We start from the raw sequence: 23,157 nt of genomic DNA, 5'->3' as shown, positions 1-23,157 counted from the left end.
TTTTTACAGTCGTCCCCTAACTTCTCCCCCTTTGCAGGTTTAGAGCAGGGCCCGACAACCTGGGCTCATCGGGCTCACACGGCTCCGGAAGTTTGTTAGTGAGAGCTGAGAGAGGCCTCATCCACTTAGAGAAACTACCTGCTCTAACTCGATTTTTTTTCCGCCTTGAGCCCTGGTTCGACCGATACCGGCAGAGGGTGAACGTGCGATCAAGCAGCAATTTTCAACTTTTCATAAATTTGAATTATAAATGTCAATTTTTCACTCAAAATAGGCAGCAATATTATGCCGACTTTTTCAATGCTTTCATGATGGGAAGTCACTTTTGATAATTATTTTGCGTTGAGATGATATTTGCCACAATTCAGTAAATAAAATACAATATTTTGGCGGGATGAACAATATTGAGGCCATTTCAAAAGGAAAATTATTTTTTCATATTATGAATAAAACAACTCATTTTTTATTTGGACGTTGCAAAATGACACGGTGCGGGTAACTCCCATCCTGGAGTTAGTTAGTAGTTAAAAGGCTTGGATTTAATTTTGTGTTCATAGTTTTGGTAATGAGAGTTTTATATAATAAATTCCGCGCTACAGAGATCTCTCCGAGTAATCATTATCCCCCCCCCCCCGTATTGTTTAAGGTCCTCCCTTCAATTCTAAGAAATTCCCCTTCAATTTTTAATTCCAGTAAAGTCTCGAATGTCGTGCGTTCGGCGGTAATAATTCATATACTTATTCTCCAGCCAAGGTCACAATCCTTATAACCAATGGATAATAAAAAGCTGTATGTGAATAAACATACAAGAATAGATGAGCAATGCCTCGCGCTACTGCTCTTCTATTATCCTCTGCGCCTCTTACATACGGCTGTTGATATCTTTCATAATTATATGCGAAAGATATGGGGGTACGCTGTTACATTGCTTGTCATCATTCGGATTGCCATCTTAAGGGGTTATATGGGTTTCCCGAGCTAGAAAACGACACATTTTTATTTTTTTCTTCCTATGTAAAAAATACAATATTTAATTGAAACTTCCGCGTATGTTGAAGATAGACATTTAACTAAGGATTTCTGAAATTTTTGGTGGAAAATCCTTAACACTCAGCCATTGAGACGTCACTTTCGATGACCCCATGGAAACAAGATGCTCTCGCGTTGTCAGCAAAACTCATGACAGGCTAATTCGAAATTAGCAAAAAAAAAATTGTGGCTTTCAGGTAACACCCTGAGTTATAGTTTTTGAATGAAAGTAAAAATAAATATAAAATGAGTGGAATTTTGTCGAAAATTTAAGCACGCTTAAAGTTTTGAAAGACAATAAAGCTGGCTTTGGAGGCGGAACTTTCCAAGGCTCTACATCTGAAACTTTACTCCGATCGATTTGAAAATCTTGTGCAATATTCTATACATATGTTGTAGACATTAATAAGCAAAAATGATCTTTTGAAACTGCGAAACCCATTTAAACCCTTAATGGTGAGGTTGGTAATAGGTGGTAATTGTCACCAGCATTTCATACATCATATTATGTACTCAAACGTTTGAATAAATATTCGAGAAGATATCGTTGATAGTGATCCTCGCGAAGTTCACACAAATATTTTTACATGATACGTGCGTATAACCGCATGGGTTTTAGTTGACTATAGTTAACTGGAAAGTGGCGGGTTTCGGACGCATACTCATAATCAACTAAAACCCGAGGAAACGCATGTCGCGAATGCGCATCCTTGATTCAAGAAAAACAGCAGGGAAATTTAACCTCCGGCTAGTCAATAACGGGAAGGACTGGATAATTCAAAAGTGATTTTCGGAGGAAATTAGAATGAGTCACATCATTCCCGATAGTGATGAAGCGTTAGATAGTGAAGAAGATATATTTATGGATCAGGATTTCGTTGGTGATGTAATATCGGAAGAAAATGGAAATTAAATATATTCTAATGAAGCAACAGCCGGATCAACTCAAACTCCGCAGAATAGAATACGTTACAATGAGTTAAATAATGAAAATCTTCTACACTTTTTTTACTTTTTTAAAATTAATGTAATTTTTATTTTTTCAGTATTTCAGGTAACCGCCTGCTTTCCGCACTAGTTGCGTAATGTACTATGCAGATCCGTAAGGCGCTTTGCCATTCAGAAAACCGATCACATGCGAAACAATGGAAAACGACTACTCAACAATAGACAAACGCGCGTTTCATGAATCTACTATATAAAAATACATAAATATAAACAGTTGGCCGTTCCTAACGGTGTAAGACATGTGATTGTTACTTCACATGTTATTATTTTTGTGTAATTTTATTTTGCCCTCAATTTCATTGATGGTTGGCCTCCGAATGGAATACATGTAATCTAAAGTTGAATATCTGCTAAAACTAAATCTAAAGTTGAATATCTCCCGATCTAACCCATCTGCATTTTCAAATATTGCAGCCATAAGAAGAAGCTTTTTGCTAAATTTCAAGTTGATAGATTGATTTTTTTTAATCAGAGAAGAAGTACAACGCATTTTTTCAAAAAACATGAAAATTTATATGTCTCGACAACTTTGTGGGAACGTTGATATATATATATCCTGACCGATTGATGTAGAGTAAATTAAGACGAATATTTCAAAAGAATAAAAAAATTAAGCGGTTGAATAGCTTCTGGGATATTTGCGAGAAACTTTTCAGAAACAATCACTTATATTTCAAAAACTACTCAACTGATCGGGCTGAAGTCTAGCACAGATCAAGTCCATATTAGGACCTATGAACTGACAAAATTTCATACTTTTGGGAATTAATGGACCCATTTATTCTTCTTCTTTTCTGAAAATTGACCCTCAACTGAGCATCTGCCCATACACACATGGCCTTCAAATTTCGTATTTTTACGATTCAGACCGGTCTACGTAATTTCCAGGCAAAATTAGAAAATTAAAAAATCGAACGATTGCAATGCTTCCATTCGAAAGCAAAAAGGATAAGTCCATTCCCAAGAACTTCGCCAAATTTCTGAGAGCTGCGGAGAGACTGAATTCCGAGGAGGGATGCAAAAAAAAGAAGAGTGAATGAACTGTACAAAACCATGGTGGAGCCTTGCCAACAATTTTTTTGGCTAGAATCGTTGAACCAATAGAAATAATGAAATGATGGGGATAGTGAAAATAGCGGGAAAATGCAGCCATAGAATGTCGTGACTTTTCTGCGACCTTTGCTAGCTTCGCTTTGTGGATTATTTTGTGACTTAATCATTTGTTATTTTTATTAATGAACCCCGCTGAAAAAAATAAGTGGATCGTTTTCATGGCACTTGTGCAGTACCAAATGACACGCACTTTCCCACTAATTTTTAAAAATCATCGACAATGTACAAAACATATAAATGCTTGCTATATCACACCGCCTATGATTCAGGAATACATCCACATAAGTCTGTTCAAATTTACAGCGTAAATCGCGGGAAATTATTAAAATCATATCAATTCATAATATATGAAGAAGTAAGGAATTTTCATAAAAAAAGTGCTCGAACGCGGCAATGTTGTGAGGAGGTTAAGGAGGCGTGTAATTCAGATGTCCAAAACCCTCATACTGGAAAAAATACGATTTCATTCTTTCAAACTGTTATTTATTAAATACATCAAACAGTTCATAAAATATCTAAAAAGAATAAATAAACTCATTGACTTTTCCCACCAATCAAACGAAAAACATGGATGGCTATTTATCCAACACTTTGAAGTAGTCTTTCTTTTTCTTACGCTAAATTCAATTGAGTTTTCCACAACACAAAATCACTATAACCTCTCGAACAAAACACGACTGTTCCCTCCGAATCACTCCGATGCTTATATTGTTGATTCTATAGTATGGTATGGAATTTATCGGGAGCGAAGTTTGCCATCCTCGACCGACGAAAATGTGTTGTTATCGAACATATTGGGAAAATTTTGGTTCACAAATAAATAAATATAAGTAATTTTCGCGGATAATGAATTCGTCTTTTCACTTGATTCAATATAAAAAAAAATAAAGGGAACCAAACTAACGAGATTTTTGGTTATTTAATAATCATTTTTAATTTCCTATTTTTTTCCTTTAACGATGCAGCGAAATGTCGGAACCAGTAATCTTTAATTTTTTACCCCCATTCTATGCTTCAAAAACTTACTGTGGAATTATCTTAACGTTGTGGTTTTTACTTCTTCGTTCCGTATATAATTGAAAGTAGTTAAATTTTAATTGACTTGAACTATAATTCTCAGGAGGATTAAAGAGCCCAAAGATAACCATAAAAGATCTTATTATCTTCCTGTAGCTGAGAAAAATCATAAAGTTCGGAAAAATCTGATCTATTTCCGACTTTTACCGCGCGAAAAACGTTTTAATCTTCATGATTCAACACATATACTGAGGTTTATGATCAGAATTTTCTTTACGATACTTTATTTCTCTCTCGTTTTTCCGTGTTTTTTCTTGGCTTTCATCCCCAAGCTCCAAACTGCACGTGACTGGCATTGAAATTTCTCCTAGCCTTTCTGTCCCGTGGCAGGAAAATAATAAATATTGGTACCGTTCTCGTTTAACTCATTGATTTAATACAATTTACCTTTTTTTCACCTCAGTGAGTTACATTTTCTATCATTCTTTTGTCGATTCGCTATTGAACTGGTAATTGGACAAAGCTGTTAATAGTGAAAGCCCAAAGGCAAGGCAATTGGTCGATTCAGTGAATTGAGCCACTCCATTTGATATAAATTATTCTTAATCTCATTTCCACGGACATGAAATGAAGTTTCGAGGGATATCGTGTGGCAATCAATTTGTGGCTTGCTGAAAATGAGCTCCTCATCAATTATACGTTATTGTGCTTTATTGGAGCTACTATCGACCATCAATTGTAGAATGCTATTCTTGTGGCGCTTCATTAGTGTATACAGTGAAGTTGGCTTTATAAACGAATCATTAAAATAAATACATTGCAATTGAATACCTTCCAAAAACAGTTGACATTTGAATAGTCGAGGCGTGTGGGAAGTAAGTTGAGTGTACTTACAAAAAGTATCTGATCTGACTGAAAAGTCATAAAAATACTTCTGGTAAGTATGCCGATTACTTTTCATGATGTTTTTTTTTCTTGGAAAAAATCTCTTTGATACTTGAGAAAACTATTTTTTGTTACTTTTCCGGAGTATATCCGTTATGTCGAGTGCAACTCGATGCATTTGTATTTCTGAAGAATATCCAAGTAATTTCTTCAAAGTAGCAACATTTTTTCCTATAAAATTTTAGTTTTTTCCAAAATTTCACCACTCTCTAACCTTACCAAATTTTTCATTGGTAAATAAATTTTTTCAAAAATTCATGTGACAAATACTGTTATCTATATTGTGTTGAATTTTGCACTTGACTGACGTTAGTCCAACCGCTAAAAATCGTGTGAAAAAAATGTGGTGCTCTTATGAAAACTGTTTTATTTATTTTATTTTTCAAGAATTTTTCTCTGGAAAAAATGTTCAGAAGCTCTGTTGGAAATTGTGCTAAAAATGATGATTGAATCTTATTCTATATTGCTTCATTGAAAGGGATTTAGCCTCGAAAAAATTATCGATTGTGCTTGGATATCCTTAATTTTCATGAAGCATTCTGGGTGGGCGGAGACGACGAGAGGGGTAGTTTGTACTACTTTCAAATTCAAAGACGTCCTTGACAATGTCGTCTAACTTCTGAAAAATATACATTATACTTTCCATCACAGTGTGCCGAAAAGTAATTTTTCCGCACCTTGTGAAGAAAAATATTGTTCACAATTCGTGCAGAAAGTGATTTCTGGCATGTGGGATTATACCATTCATCTTGGGCTCGCGCTATACACCTCCCACGCGCCAGAAATTACTTTTCTGCACTTGTTACCAAATAGACCACTTCCAAAGTCTTTATAAAACTTTGGGTGCCTGTAATTTTCTGACTTGCCATAAGTGAGGAAGTCTGGAGTGGCGTAGCTGGGATGAAAGTTTTCTGCCTACACTTTTCACAAGGAGTTTCTTGAATGACCAGAATAACAACTCATTTTTAGAGTATGCGTTTATCGACACTGAATTAATTTTTTTGCCAACAACCTCAATCAAAAGAAATTCAGAAAACTGCAAGATACGTCTTAAGTCTTGAATAGATAATTTATGGACATTTTCTACACCAAAATGATAATAACGTGAGCATTGTCTCTTTGTAAAATTGCGAAGAGACGTTTCCAATCAGCTCTGTGAAATTTTCGGCGAATATACAGACACACCATTTCATTACACATGTAATGAAAACATTGAAAATAAAAAGGATATTTCTAACCGTAAAATTGCATCCTTGTCAGCTGATTCCTAGATGTCTTGGCAACATTTTTTTATGCCTTGTATGGGCGAGGATGGCTATTGGGAGACAAGGTCAAGGTGTTGGGCATTTTCGGCCGTTTTGAAAATCTCATATCACAAATGGCGCCCGACGTGGGGCACGAAGGCAAAATGTTAAAAATTTTGTAGTTTGGATGGGTTGGGCATTTAGCAGGTCCTTTAGCTTTGTTTTGTCATTACGGTGACGAAAATTACGGGGACTGACGGATTAGTTGAAGCTCTGAAAATCATGAATAAGTGATAAACTAAAACTTAATTCCCTTTCTAGCAGTGAGAAGCACACATTAGACATTGTAGGAATTCAATTAAATCCAAATTCACGAAACAGCCAAATGTTATTCTACTTCGGCATCTCGAGCTGCTGACCTCAAAGAGACGGAATTCGCGCGCGGTCTGGATTATGACCCGCAAACGTAAACACGACAATAATCCGCCAAATGAAAATAAACAGTCTTTGTTTGACCCGCTATACCAGCCGAGGGACGAAAATAAAATTAACAATTATTGGCGATGTAGACTCTTGCGTTGTCACAAGAACACGTCGAAATATTAATTCGAAATTATTGAAAAAAATATGCTTTTTTGCTTATCCTACGCAAAGAGATCGCAGATTTCCAGGGCGCTACAAACGCATTCCCCACTAGGCTAAAGAGACTCTTGTCCGGGATATGCTACGCGGGGTACACGGAGGATCAATTATTACCAATTCGGAATTCGGAGCGTTTTTTTGCAGATCACCGCGCGGAAGCAGACTGATTATTCGGCCGCATTAAACCGTAATGTAACTGTCACCTAGGCGCGTTATTGACTTTTTAACATGAAATATAAAAGAAAAGAACCAGAAAAATCTCGGCTCGACCGAATCGGCGATTGATTTCTTTTCGTCGTTAATTCTATTCTCATGAAACGGATCATGACTCGGATCGCCCAACGGAGGATCGATGTCAACGGGATGTCAACCACGTCGCGACCGATGAGCCCGACTTTATTCGACAATTCGAATATTAGCCCAGTGGATCCGCTTTACTCCACACCGGAAGGTACAGTTGAATTAAATCGGCCAAAAAGACGAGGACGTCCATGCACATCACCACCGAGAACCACGCTGACCCCAGCAACCGAACCGACAACATCTACACATTCATAGAAAACACTTTGTCAGTTCTGTAGACAACCGTCACGGTTACCCTGATATTCCGGGCACCGGCAGCCCCTGCCGACGACAAGTGCTACCGGTCGACCCTCGACTGAGGCCGTGATTGTGGAAAATTCCCGCTATACGGAGACATGGGCACAACTGACTTCGGCAGCAACAGTCCATCCCAGGGTAGCACCAACGGTCATCACGATAGTTATCCCTGAAAGCATCCCGAAAGTCGCAAGACCTTCGGCAGCGGCATAGGCCTTCGCCCAGTTCATTCCTCCCTACAGGATAGACGTCTCAGCAGATCGGCACCACAGTGGACCTTCGGCAGGCGAAGCCTATCACGATGACGGGTTCGACGCCTACGTCGAGAGCGTCGGGTCCGACCGCTCGACTGCAACACATGCGGAAGTCGAATTAGAGCCCTTTGGGACGAAATTAGTTATTGCACTCAAGCGGAGGACGAATCTGCGGGCAGTGGCATCACTTGCATGCGGGGATATTTTTTGAGGTTAAGTTCCCTCCGGTCTCCGAGAGATCCCGCCGAAAATTTATCACAAACTTCATCCTACCTACCAGTTGGTGATCCCTTTTCGGGAGGAAATGTCACTCGATGAGCTCGAAACCTGATCCTTTCAAGCCGAGGAGATTCTCGAAAGCAATGAAAAGCAACGAAACAACCAGCGAAACGAGAGAATTCGGTGTGTCCAAGCCTCGCGTTTCGTCTTCTCGAATCATCGCGGCCCTTCGGCAGACGATCTCATTCTCCAGTCAGTTATCTCCCGAGGTCTAACTCAGTGTGGTCGATATCGTTCGACCTTCAGTTCGGGATAGGAGTCCATCGAGCCCATCGTCCATGGCAACATACTCCCGTCCAGAGACCGGGGCCTCACCCACGAAGAGCAGAGACGCAAACCAAGGACTCGCGTCTCGAGACAGGGGGAACAGTCCAGCTTCAAGGCCACCATCAGGAGTGGAACCTTTAGCAGTAGCGAGACCTCTGCTGAAACGGCCGCTCCAGCGCCGACTTCGGGCTTAAAACTCTCAGGATGTTGGAACTGCCATTCACAAAATCACTACCATAGATATTGTTTCAGTCTCATGTGCGTCTTTTGTTACCGCTGCAGCCACTAGGGGCTCACCACCCAGAATTGCCAGTACTACTGCCCGGGAAACCCGAGTCGAGGGACCTAAGACCGCCCCGGTTCAATTTTGAAGTTCCGAGAAGATGACATCGTGCCAGTATTTCACGTGGAAATCGTAATCCACGGTGTAAAAATTCAAACATTAGTGAATTTCGGTGCTAGTCAGTCTTTCGCAGGAGTAACCACGGAGAGGTCATTAAGGCAGGCGGGTGTACTCCCCGAAACGGTCCCAGCAAAGACAGTCGTGACGGCTGGCGCTAACATTGAGGTGGCCCTGCTCGCCTTTGACTGCCTCCCGCCATACGGGAACTTATGTGGAAGAAAGTTGACGATATGCTCGAGAAGAGCGTAATCGTTCCCTCAGAAAGCGAGTGGTCTAGTCCTCTCGTGATGGTGAAAAAACTGAAGGACAAGTATCGCTTTTGTATTGACTTTCGGGAAGAGATCGTCATTACAAAAAGGGATGTGTATCCAATTCCGAACATGTCGGGCATGCCAGATAAACTGAGGCAAGCGATCTATATCTCCACCCTGGACTTCAGCGAAGCTTGTTTCCAGGTTCCCCTGGAACCTGACGCTAGGGAGATTACCGCGTTCATTGCTCCTGGCCGGGGACTGTACCATTTTCTTCACATGGCCTGACAAACTCTCCAGGGATCTGTCAGGACCTCGGGTATCTCCACGGAATCGTTATTGTGTCAAAGACCATCGTCGTGGTCCGAACAGCAGCACACTGCCTGCGAGGCATTCAAAGGGCACCTGCTATCGACCCCTATGCTAGCATATCCGAATTTTGAAGTTCCGTTCACGTTCCAGACAGATACCAGCAATGTAGGATTAGAAGCGGTTCTCACCCAGGTCATTGAGGGCGAAGAAAGAGTAATCGCATATGCGAGTCGAGTGTACAGTTCCGTAGAAAAGGAGTACATCGTAACCGAAGTCGAATGTCTCGCCGTGATCTGGCGGATAGCCAAGTTTCGGTGTTATTTGGAGGGATATGCGTTTACGGGAATTACTCACAATATCACCCTGAGATGGCTCCATAATCTGCAGAATCCCAGGAACGATTCGCTCGTTGCACTCGACTTGGTGGAATAAAACGAAACAGGCAACTACATCCTGCAAGGATCGTAGATACTGGAAGAAATTCAGGAACGTTCAACGTGAACCTGGACAATTTCCGGAACGAAAAATCGTGGGCTGGCGGTTGTACAACCACGGACCTTCGGATCTCATCTCCACGGAAATTGAAAACATCGATGAGTGGAAATTAGTTTTCCAGCGTGAATACTCGATTAGGCAATGTTTCAATGCCATGAACTCCCTCAAACCGGTGATGTTGGTGTGGACAAAACCTATCATCGGTTGTACACTTCGTATTACTAGCCGAATATATTTCGCCATGTTGTTGCATTCGTACGGTATTGTCACACCTATTAACTATGTAAAATTGCATAAAATCGAGCTCGTGGACTCATTGGCCGCCGAGTAATTCATGGTCCATGAAACACTGTCACTGTAGATATCGTCGATCCGATAACTCTGAGCAAAAACGGATTTTCATTCGAACTCATGATCCAAGATCTCTTCACCCATTGGGTAGAAGTCATCCCGTTCCATCCAGCCACGGGCAAAACCATCCGAGAATCTCAATAATGTGGTAATATTGCAATGCGGAAACCGTCGTGTCTTCCACTCGGACAACGCCACCGGGTTCATAAATCGCTAGATAAAATAGCTCCAGGCGAGTAACGGCACTCGTCACAAGACGACCCCTTGCATCACCCCCAAGCTAACCCGGTGGAAACGGTAAATCGCGTGTTGAAAACGATGCTGCCGATATTTATCGAGAGCGATCGTCGGAGTTGGGATGTTCACTTGTACGAGATTCAATTCCTGTATAACATCGCGTATCACCACCCTATCAAAGCCACTTCAGCGTTCGCGAACTCCGGTAGGGGACTCCTTCCAGCGATTTTCCTTAAGCGTGAGCTTGAGGGCAACCCCAAAATCGTCCCTGGGAATCCAGAGGAGTGGATCGATCGAATGAGACGTCTTACGTAAGTCTCACCCTCGCCCCTTGTCGAACGCTGCCAAGCGATTCTCCGCCACGTTGGTGCTTCCATTCGAAGGTCCGTTCGTCATCAACTTCCGTCATAAAAATCAAGGCGAAGTCGCAGTACAAGATCTGAAACCCTACGTCGACCTCAATGCGGTGCAAGTGGCGCCGCATGCGTGATCTCGGCTTCAAAGCCCGAGCGACCGTCCTTTTCTGTGGACGAGGTACTCCATTCGTTTTCCCTTCACAGGCCGCCGAGGATAAGGGAAAGAGCACTGAACGAAAAAAAAGGTGAGGGAAAAGTAGAGGAAGACAGGGGACAACGAGAGAGAGAGTCCATCGGAGCGAGGGCGCGCCTTTCCGAAAAGACGGCTCCAACCCCAGCGCCAGCCCAGGTCAGCATAGCGCGACCACCGGTCAAACCCATGGAGATCGCACCACTCGAAGTAATACACCTAGAAGGTTCTCCAGTCCCTACGAGAGCGGACGACATCAGGACTCCACCAGCGACGATTAGGGCAGAGAAGGCACCCCTAACACCGGAGAAGCGCCTGGATCTGATGTCCGAGGTGCTTAAGGGGGTTGCTGCGAGAATTCAATGGGTCATCGCTACAACTGTACCACTGGCCGTCGCGTTTTCGGTCGTCAGGGTCCAGCGGAAGGCAGCGAACCACCCCCAGCAGTACCGATGAACGAGGGCCCCGTCCGAGGGGCAGAGGCCATTGGAACACCCGCTGCGCAGGAAGTCGAGATAGTTTCGGCTCTCCCGCCCCGTTTAACCCCCGTGTCTTGGAGGAATCTCGTTTCGTCGATGCCCTTCACGCTGCCCTCCTGATGCCATACCAACTTCAAGAGGGAGTGGAAGGGATCATTCCCCGGCCCCACGGGTAGAGGTGAATTGCAGCCACCATGGCCGGGGAAGGAAAAAAAAGTTTTCTATATCCTCCTTTAGCCTCCGAGTCCACCTACAGCGGCTCGAGCAATTCCCACTGCAGCTCGTCCTCAAGCAGTCCACCACCACGATCACCAGGCCGACACGGCCGCAGAGGAAGCAGTTCGGGCAAGAGGCCAAACCTCACGAAGGCCAAGGTATCGAGGGGGACTTACGGTGGCGCTCCCAATTTATCTGGCGTTGCTGAATGGTGTCTTCAAGCAACCAAATAATTTTTTGGGTCACTAAAAAATAGGTTAGTTTTTGCAAATGTGACATTTGTCAATGCATTTGCATGTGTTCCGAAAATTTAGTCCCCTCCTATGATGGCTTCGGCGATGAAATTGTCTCAGTACCGATCAGCCGGCGATTCGATTACATTAGTGACGCAACAATTAAAATTATTTTGTGTCTGATACGTTTCTCGGGTGTCCTGTTTGAATACTTGAAGTCAGATGGCGATTTAGTATTTTCTCAAGTTGATGTAGTCATTGAAACTCATGAGACTGTTTATCGTGTTATGAATGGGCTGTGCAACACCTCCAAGTTTACGAAATCGAACACAGTCGAAAGTGGTATTTTATTGATGATGTTAAGCAAATAAGCCATATGAAGTTGAATGGTTACTTTTCAAGTTTATCAAGATTTGTAATACCAATATGAATAAATGAATAAGGAAATCATAATAAGAATTTGAATAGATTATTTCTGGAAACAAAAATTAAACCCCCTATTCCTACACTATCCTGGCGGACCATTCGAGATCTACTCGATAAGCCCTCGATAGAGTGAATCGAGTTGTGCACGGAGTCGATAGGTGTTCGAGATTGAGTCGATGGTAATGTGGATCCACATTACCATCGACTTAATCTCGAACACCTATCGACTCAGTGCATAACTCGATTTCACCCTATCGAGTGGTCCGCCAGGGTAGTGAACAACAAAACTAAAACTCAAAAAGGAAAAAAAGTTATCCAAATTATCAAGTCTAAAACACATAATTTGAAAAATTAATTATTAAAATTTTGGAATTGTATTCTCCAAAAAGTATTATGTTTCGTTATCATTAAGAACCATTTTATTCATCTAAGCATTTCGTATATTGTTCTTGGTAAAATGTTGGGTTATTTTTGATGAGTTCTTTTGTAGAGTATAATAATATTAACTTGGACTAGTAACAATTTTATATCAAATTAATCTGTTTTTTGTTTCAAGTAAAGAAATATTTCTCGATGTAAAAATGCCAATTGGTGGTTTTGAACAAATTGATTTTACTAAACATTTAGCAGTCGCAATCACATACGTGTTTGCGACTATCTCTTTAATTAATTTTTTAGTTTAAAACCAATTTTTTGTAAAATTTACTAAATTGTGCCTTCAGTGTACACCCATTAAACAACTAGTATAAATATTGATACTAGGTCTCAATCATTTTTTCATTTCCTATCAGTAATATTTTTGTTGCATAATAATGGTAAAATTAACAATCTCATTCACACTATAGAGTAATCGTTATGCTGTGTCCACCATATTCTAATAAGATCACTAGGCATCTGATGTTGTACCTCAATTAATTGCATTGCTGAAACAACAATTATTCAGGACATCATGAAAAACAGGTTTTTCACAATATATCTCTGGTTTTCAAAGTCTTTAAAAAATGCATTTTTTATTGGTAGCAGTGCACAAAGGTCATTCGATCTCAATTCAATCTATCTGCACATGAAGTAAATTATAAAAGATCACGGAAGCCCCAAGAAAAAAAACATCGAAAATGATGTTCAAAGAAAAATAATATTTATTCTCTGGTACATGATGACTGAATCTATCTTTTTCGAATTGTTGAATTCAGCCTAGCTTCAAACCTAGGTCAACCAAGTGCCAGCGTCTACACATCAATGTTAATCAATGCGATTAATTAACATTAAATTTTTTTCCCTTGTTTCAAATCGAAAATGAATCATACCTATAGCGTTCCGTCTTGTTAAAAGTATGAATACACTTCCATATACTTATATTCTTTAGTTATTCTAGCACGATGCAAACCGGTATCTACTTGGCTGAAGTGCCTGCAAGATTGATTTTAGTATATAATCAATTGCTAATCAAATCTCCGAAACCCATATAAATGTTTAGTGCGAGGAAGGAAACAGGGCAGAGCAAGCTGGTTTAACATGCCCGAATCGGATCTTTAAATCAATCTTTCAAAGCGTGGAACTAGATGGTTGTCCAAATTTATCCTTGAAGAAGTACGGATAGAATATTTTATAAATTATTCAAGGTGCGATTGATATTCCACAAAAATGCTCTCATAGTGGTCTAAATCGCTAGACTGACTCGTCAGTAGAGGAGAAATAATTTTTTTGTATTACTGGATATCGATGTGGAGACAGATAAAACCAAATAAATAGGGGATGCTCATTGAGTCAGTGTGACAGATGAGCATAATAGAACTCGGCCATTTCAACTTCGATTCTTTTTATTGATTTCGAATGACTCTGGAGATTGCAAATCCTCCAATGAATTCGAATGATTTCAACATGATTTCGAAGGGTCGTTACAGTATCATCGATAACTAAAGACAATCTAATAATGAGCGCGACTTGTTATTATAGCACAGCAAAACTGGACAGGACACATCATCAACTACACGATTTTTCGTTTATTTATTTTTTCTCTATAGGACGAGGACCGTCCCCCACATCGGTTAAATTATGTAATATTATTCTAACGATGATCTGGATGATCTGGAGATCGAATAAGTCCATATTCAGCGGCTTATCCAGTCTCTGATATCCGACTCCTATTAGCAATCCCACGGCGATACCGGAAACCAGTTCCTCTTGGGAACTGCTTGAATGTGTGCAGATATTATCATCGATAATGCTAAGACAATATTCGTGTACCAAGTCGTGGGAGTGGTTAGCTACGCATTGGGGGGTTGAAGCCTCTCTGAAGCCTCTCTGGAAGTCACATCACGGGGAGATCTGAACCAGGACAATCGGTCCGGGAAGAAATACGGGATTATAACTATGTAGGTTTAATCCCGCAAGAAACTAAACCCAGTGAACGATCTTTAACGTGTACATTCATTCAACTAGCGAATAGACACACATTATAGTTTACCCCATTGTGAAGTAAATTTATCCTATATTGAAGTGTTCTAAGTTCCAATTGGGCGAACTCCCCGTGAGCTCAACCCGCAGCAGCTAGTCACAGAGAGGGTTAACTTGGCGACCTGAGCTCCTGTTCCAAGCCCGGCAATACTGGTCCACAAACGGAACTCAAAACGTCACATCTCAAAAAAAATGTCAACTAATACTTATTGAATCGATGGTTTTTTTTCTGTCCACTTTCAGAAACCATCTCATTATATACTTAAAATAACATTATATAATGAAAGAATACAATAGGCATTTCTGTGGGATATAAATAAAATTTTCCTCGCTTTCCCCTATTACATGTAATATCAATCCATCACATTTCACGAATTCCCCCAACGCCCCTCTACTTGTCATCATTCAAAATTTTCCTAAAAACTTATAATGCGCGTAAAACGAGACAAGCCGTCTCATATATCCTTTGTAAGAAATTTCTCCTTACAATGATTCATTGTGTACCCCAAGCAATTTGTGCCAGCTAAGTTTTAGCATAAATAAAGCTAACAAGTATCGCAAAATCGGGTGCTCAGAGGGGTGGATGCTGCATACACAGGATGACAAGAGCCCCAATGAGCATCAAAAACTTTTGCGCAATGCTGCACAATGAAAGTTTCACATACTATGGAATATAAATGTCCCAAGGTCTTCATCGTGAATATCTCCTTGAACTTACTATAATGGTAGTCTGAAATCTTTCCACAACGTGTCATCTTAGTCCCACAGAGTTACGTTTAGCAATTCCAAGCAGGTAAAACGTTTCCTACATTCTGCCACCGAGGTAGTTGATTTAAACTTGTATTTCTTTGCCCATTTTTTTATTCACTTTACATCAGTTTTTCCCTTACATATAAACTCAACTGGTGTTATGGTTAAATATATCTGCTGTATACGTCATCATTGCATTATTCAGATAGACCCCCTCCCCCGCCCGCCGCGGCCTCGTCAAACATAAATGATTGATATCTATTTAACTCTCGGAGAAGATATTTATTGCAAAACACAAACACCAACTCTATTTGAGACTTCTGTTCACGAATGTTCTCCTCAGTCTCGAACACTGACCATAAACATTGATATTCACGGAATCTTTGCCCACCTAAACGTGTTGACGTTTTTTTGTGTTTGTTTTTGCACGTCTCCACTTTTCTTTTTTGTTTACTCACTTGTTACTCACTCACTAGTTCGCGTTCGCCATAATGAAACTAATAGGGCGATGTATTCGGAAGTCGGGCGATACATGCGCGATTTACCACAATGAAATTCAGGTACACTGTGTATCGATGGCTGTATGACACGATATATTAGTATTGAATATTTTCGTATTTAGCTTTATTGAAACAATTGAGGCATACCTCCGTAAGTTTGTCGCAGTCTAAATGGGCAACGGCTTTTGGAGCTGAAACGGTCACATGGCTTTGCCCGTACGCCACATTACGATTTAAGCATGGTCGAACCCAAAGAAGTCGGACAATTATCTTCTTCAAGACTGCCATATTCAGACTCTATGAGGCGAAGGGACGGTTGACGTCGCGGTGGATGCCGAATGAATGCGTTCGCTTCTAATGATTCGTTAAAATGAAAGCAAAACTGCACATTGAAGCCGAGCTTGTAAGATGAAGCGGAGGCAGATCCGATTCACGATGCCGTATAAAAATGTGGCAACGGCACTGTTTGAGGAAATCACAGCTTTCGTAAGCGTGTATGCCATGCATGTATCATATTTGAGCCTAATGCGGTGATCGAATGACATGCCCTGCGATGGGCTGCCTTACTTAATCTTTATCAGATCCTCATATAACATCAGGCATGTCTGAAGAATTTTACACTCGGGACTCAGCACCACTATTCTGAAAATGAATAGTCAACTGTCCATGAAGTATTATTTCTTCTTTTTTTTTCTAAAAGTGCGTTGGGAAACAGTGTGCGATTTTTAAGAGTGATCATCTGCACGGCTAATTTGTCATAACGTTTTGAAAACACATCATTTCTGATGGGAGCCTCATTGACGAATGTAAAATTAAAAAGAACTAGTAGAACACATGCTGGTCGCTCCCTACGTATAAGCTCATTAGTAGTCACCAATTTCAGGTCTGACCTGTCGCACCAAGAACATCACCATTTCATTCATTTGTCTGTTGTTTCTTTATCATAAACATGTATGAATTCAGATGAAAATAAAAAAAAATGAAAACTGAAAAAATAAAAATTACATTAATTTTAAAAACGTAATAAAAAAGTGTAATTTAAAAATTATTCGAAACTTCTAAAGAAAAAAAAACAAAATACAATTATTTTAAATCGTTACAAAGTTGCAACAAAAAAGAAAGTTATAATTATAAAAAAATCTGATACAAAACGTAATTGAAAAATATGAAACAGTTGCATTTATTGTATTTCTGAAATGACAGTCATACATTGATTAACATTTTTCAAACTGTAATATTATTTTTTAACATCTTTAATTAAATTATTCTTACGATTTTATTCTTTCACACATTTCAAATTTATGACTCGAACGTAAATGCTAACTTTATGACTCAAATTTTGGTCCATTAGTTATTATAAATGCAAACATTTATGTTGACATTTATATTGACTAGCCGGAGGTTAGATTTCCTTGCTGTTTTTCTTGAATCGATGATGCGCATGCGCGACATACGTTTCGTCAGGTTTTAGTTGACTATGAGTATGCGTCAGAAACCCGCTACTTTCCAGTTGACTATAGTCAACTAAAACCCATGCGGTTATACGCACGTATCATGTAAATATATTTTCAAGGTTTTTTTATGCAAATGTGACTTTTCCAATTTCACATTAAAAATTAAAAACTGAAATCTAGCGCCAATTCGGCGAATCGGCCATTTTTATTCAACTAGCATGCCACTCTACATCGCTGACGGGAATAGCGTCACCGCTAGGACTTATTCACACATAGTGGTTGACTTATTGGGTACCTATTAGGATGAGAGGATTATCTCGATCCTTGTAATAGGCTGGCTTACGATTACCTTAAGGTTGCCGGGTCCTGCTCTATGGCAGACGTGGGCAACCTCAGGTAGGCTCGGAGCTGTAGCCATAAAAGCAAGGCCCGGCAACCTTCAGGTAGTCGGGAGCCAGCCTATTACAAGGGCCGGGATAATCTTCAAATCCTAATGGGTGCCCAATTAGCCAATCTTTTATCTACGAGTAAGTCGCAAGGGTGACGATATTCCTGGCAGCCATGCAGAGTAGCGTGCAATAATCGCTTGATTTGACTACGATCACGTTGATCAGGTGAAAATCTGATCGTAATCCATCTTAGGTAATTGGGATCTGAGTTACTTGATCAAAAACCTGATCAGTTCTTCATCAGGTATCAAATTAAGGTCAACCTTATCAAAAGTTATGACTGAGTACATGGATGGAACCTTCCTCTCCCTTTCCCTTCTAAAGGTATATCACTTTTATAATTCATATAAATTGAGTCATATTCAATTGAAGGTGTGATAAGGTATTCCAAGTGTTCCAAGTCACTTACTCAGGTAGAAAATGTCTGTCAAAGATAACAAATAAATAGAATAATAATATAAATGAATGAATATAATGGAATTCAGATGGTCGATTTTGATTTTTAACTGTATGAATCGCGCCATCGTCCAACGGTTAGAAATAGGTCGTAGGGTTATTACGAGAAGAGTTCCAAGTTGAAGTCCAATAGTAGCCGGACGCGGCGAATATTTCAATTCAACAAAATCAGTTTTTTCAAGCGTTGTTAAGTTTTATGAGTTACGGTATATCTCAGAGGGAAAATACGCGTAATAACTTCTGGCAACCCGGCAACCATTTTTACTGTTGTTCAACTGAACCCACCTCGTCATATGAGCTTAAGGGTGCATTTAACCGCCTCTGCTTTCACGTGTCATACATAATTATTTAAATTAATTGAATATAAATTAGACTGGGCGTCGCCTGGTAGCCGGAGACCAGCCGTGTTATGGCCCAAGGGTGGGATCCAATCTTGGCCGACAGTCTTCCACCAATCCTGCCCCATTCACTAGAATTCACGACGAGACCGCGATAGGGATAAACCTTAAAATCATCATAATATGATCTGATTTCCACTTTCATGTTATTTCTCCCCTCATTGAGTCCAGCTCAATTTGTTTTCTTCATTTCACTGAATTATGTTATTATTTGATGAATCAATTCAATTTTGTAGAATAATTCTTGGAATGATCAAGGTGCCAATCATCATGTCCCATTATCAATTAATCTTTGTAAAAAACGAACAATCTTCAAATTTAATCTAAATTTCAATATGGAATCCCAGTGTGGAAAATTTATATGCAGTTATTACTCAAATATGAGATCGCGACCAATCTAGTAAGTAGTAGTCGTAGTTTTGAGGTTTCGTGATCCTTAGAGACCCCATGGCACTTGTGTAATGAATAAGGAATAAGTAAACAAAGCCTCGCGTTGTTTACTCCTTCTCGATTGGAAGCAAGCGGTGTTAAAATCCAACTGGTACACCAAAGCATCATAATATCGTGTGCTTTTTTGGAATTGAAAATCGAAGCGATTTACGAGGCCGATTTTTTAACCAATCGAACGGTGTGTCTTTTTTTTTTTTTGATTTTTCTAGTGCCCATGATAAACCACTGTGTATCGAGCTCGTTGCGAAATCGAAAGAGGGCGGGAAAAAACGAAATAGCGGGAAAGTGGATGTGCCCAAACAAAACAAAGAATCGACAAAAAAAACGGAATCACGCAGTAACGGAAAAACAAAAAAAAAATCAAAGAACGCTTGAGTGCCAGCACCGTTGTGTTCTCAATGTGGGTGAGAGGGAGAATGTGCGCGCACGTGTGTAAAATCGGAATTTCGACTGCGCGACTAACCATAAGTGAAAACAAACCAGCAGGAATGATGCAAATTCCAATGACCCGTAAAATTTCTCCGTATTTACTGAAGATTTTTCCTCTTCTTCCGAGCGCTTTTCCGATGAAATTGTAAAAGAGGGAAGAAAAACTGAAGCTTTTTTCTCCTCTGAAGAACATTATTTCGTCCGCTCATGACCAATAATGACTTTGGCATGAAGATGCCGTTAGTGAGGTGTTCTGCACTGTTGGAAAGCCAAAAAAAATCATTTTTCTACCAATTTTTTATAAGTAGGAATTTTATTAAATAAATACAGATAGTGACTAGTGACAAAAAGCGTTTGGCGGTAAGTAAAATATCTCGGGTTTGGGTTTTGTGAAATAAAAGCCGCCGGGTGTCACGAAATCTTTGAATCTTCAGTCCTTCATTAAACGTTGTGATTCAAGGCATGACAAGCATGGGTACAATTAGTATCACCGAGAACGAGACTTGCGATATAATATCAAATTCTGTATACAAATGGAAAGATATTAATTTATTTCTTTAAGCATAGAATGCCAATTGCAAAACACCCACCTTATGGTTAGTTTCATCTGCGTGTTCCAAATTCTTTGTAGATTTGTCAAAATATTGCCTTTTCAGACAGAGCACATAACAATTTCATGAGTCTGGAATTATCCACTTTAAAGACATGAATAATCCATAAGAGATAACGGAGATAAGGGTGCTGAGTAATTTCAGAACCTTGGCACTTGAACGATGAATCTCTACTACCCTGCCTTGTGGCGTTTGAGCCAAATGCTCTATCATTTTTTCTTGCATAATAATTCCCTCATTTTGTGTTTAGCAGCACGAGAGTATTTATATAATTGTATACTCTGAAAGTAATACTATTTTAATTGTTTTTCCTTCTAAACGGCACCTTTGCAGTCGTTGAAAGTTGAGTTTTTAAATTGCGATAAGTGTAAATATAAATATGGGAGCTTTATATTTTTGGGTGTATATTATATTAAAAAATGGTTTTTCAATAATTTTGTCAGTTTGATGAAATTGCCTAATTTTTCCACGTATAGCGACGTGAAATGAAATTGACGTATGCATGGAGCTTATGGAATACTACGAACTTGTGATAAATAAATTTTTTTCATCTCAGGCCAAGAAATGTTATCAGAATGGAATGAGTCAGGGCCAAAGAATGTCTATTGATACCCTCTGGATTCTATCGGGTTAGTCTCTAGATCGCACTTGGCACTGTTTAGCTATTGCATGAGATTTTCTATTTGTCTTTTTTATCGCTGATAAGATAATAAAATGAAAAGTCGTTGGAATAAAACTATCGCTCAATCTAATCTATTCACCTCCATGAAAAAGGTCAATGTTTTAAAAAGGTCGAGGAATTATCCAAGAATACAAAACCGTCGAGAAAATATGAACATAATTACAATAATTTTGTTTTTTCGAATCCAGAAGTTAAAAACAATAGAAAAACGGAGAACCCATTCGAAAAAATAATGCTAACATTGTCAGTAACATTAACTCCACTGTTAAGAATTTCTGGAAATTTTAGTCACCAAGTCGTTTGCATTTTCAATTACAGGAGGTTGAATTGAAAACAGTCACTAAAATTCCTCATTTACTGTGAAAATTCAACAACAAATGCAATTGAATTTCCCGTAGATCGAAAATGCATGAAAACTATTGCTTGAAATTTCAACTTTTCCATAGTGTTTGAATGCCATATGTATACTTGAAAATTGAGAATTACTAGAATAGGAGAATCTCTGCAGGAATTTCATGTTATTTGGCCGGTGTTAAATATTCCTAGTATTTTACATAAAATTGCAAATATTGTGTTTGAACATTATGTATTAATGTCCAGAAAATGCGATTCTTCGCTATTTAAATAGCGTTTTTGAATATACGACTTATTTATGTGTTAGATAATTTGTATTCTGATGATTATATACTCGAGTTGTGATATTTTATTAGCATATAGGTACGTATGCAAATTCGTAGAATTCTATTATCCATGAGCTCATTTATTTCATTGAAACAGGTCATTGTAATTTAATAAAGTCGTGCTGGAATTTCATGGAACCCTTTAAAATCGTGTTGATTCGGTGTCTGCAAGTGGTGTTGCAAATATTCCCTTATAACTTGGCATTAAAAATCTTGAAAATGGAGTTTCAGTCACAATATCAGATGGATCTTTAAATAGATAAGTTTAAATTCAAATTCAATGAAGAACAGTCGGAAAATTTCTCATTTATGTTGAAAATGCGCGAAAATAGCAAATCACTAGGATATTCGAGAAAATTAATGATTCATCGTTGTTGAAATTGTTGAAAATTTCAAGGCTTCCATTCGATTAAAAGCATTGCAATCGTCTAATCCCAACCAAAAAAAATCTAATTTTACTTGGCAAGAATGTAGAATGGTATGAAATGTAAAAATACAACATTTTTTGAAAATGTCCTAACGAAAATATAAATTTTCTGACCAGGGGTGGTTTTGTAGTTCAGAAAAGATATAGTCGGTAAAAAAATTTCCACCACATTTGATATTTTGTGAATTACTAGGTAAAATCTGAGGCTAATTCGGTACTCAGATTCAGCTCGGTTGAGCCATTTTTTGAGAAATGGTGATTTGTTTATAAATCGTTTTTTCAAAATATCTCTAAAACTAAGCAAAGTATTCAGTTTTTTTTATTTCATTCTTTTCTTCATTTCATTTATTTATTTATATTTATTTATTTATTTATTTTCTATTTCATTCTTTTCTTGACTGGCTCTAATGCGGAATCAATCAAAAATTGGAAAGTGAATCATGAAGGCACGATTCTTTATTGGTCGGCCTAAAGTGGTCCGAAATTAATAATTCGTAACTCTCTTACAGGAACCGTTTCAAACACGCGCGCTGGCGCGGTAGGTCTCTCGTACATTTTTTGTAGAGACTACATTCTTAATAGATCCAACCTAATAGAGAAAAACGTATTATGAAAACAATTCGGAAGCTCGTCAATCCAATTTGTTGATAGCAGAATAAATATACGCATACATTTCAATAACTCATCTACAGTCGCATAACTGCAGTTAAGTGTAATTTCTCAGAAATATACACTTCCTATATTGCCTTCTAATTATTTGTTCGGTTTAACATCGACGAGCAGACTAGATACAGCTACTATTGACGGTCCATTGACAACCCTTTTATTATATTGCTATAATATTCTCCTCCACACATTGAAAAATTTCGTATAACTTTAGTCAGAACGTTCAATTATGTGAATTTAAATATAATTTGAATTAAAAGCGGTTTCTATATTTTCCATATATCTTGACAATTCCGAGAAATTGTTGCTTGAATTTTTAACTTTTTCAGCCTTTCTCAGTATATATACGGGTAAATGGATTAAAAAATTGAGAACCACTAAAATATACAAGCAATTAACTA

General features: G+C 39.0%; 1 protein-coding gene and 1 long non-coding RNA gene across 8 annotated transcripts in view; one reads left to right on the top strand and one right to left on the bottom strand.

Annotated features, from left to right (window-relative positions):
- Positions 1-23,157, top strand: part of kek5 (kekkon 5) — a 490,550-nt gene that overhangs the window by 107,133 nt on the left and 360,260 nt on the right. Inside the window, exon 1 of one of the 7 annotated variants that reach the window (XM_011301428.1) lies at positions 19,967-20,050. The exons of the other annotated variants lie outside the window; for them this stretch is intronic. The gene's annotated coding sequence lies outside the window, so the exon portion shown is untranslated. Of the gene's footprint in view, positions 1-19,966; positions 20,051-23,157 lie in introns of those variants that run through there. 7 annotated transcript variants of the gene reach the window in all.
- LOC105264503 (uncharacterized) lies at positions 19,985-20,935 on the bottom strand. The gene is made up of 2 exons (XR_891999.1): positions 20,281-20,935; positions 19,985-20,213 (listed from the first exon to the last, which is right to left on the bottom strand). It is a non-coding gene; the product is annotated as an uncharacterized lncRNA (long non-coding RNA).

This window comes from Fopius arisanus, unplaced genomic scaffold, assembly GCF_000806365.1.
Source record: "Fopius arisanus strain USDA-PBARC FA_bdor unplaced genomic scaffold, ASM80636v1 scaffold00022, whole genome shotgun sequence".
NCBI classification, from domain to species: Eukaryota; Metazoa; Arthropoda; class Insecta; order Hymenoptera; family Braconidae; genus Fopius; species Fopius arisanus.
Note: the sequence above shows the minus strand (reverse complement) of the source record. Positions and strands in the feature narration are given on the sequence as shown.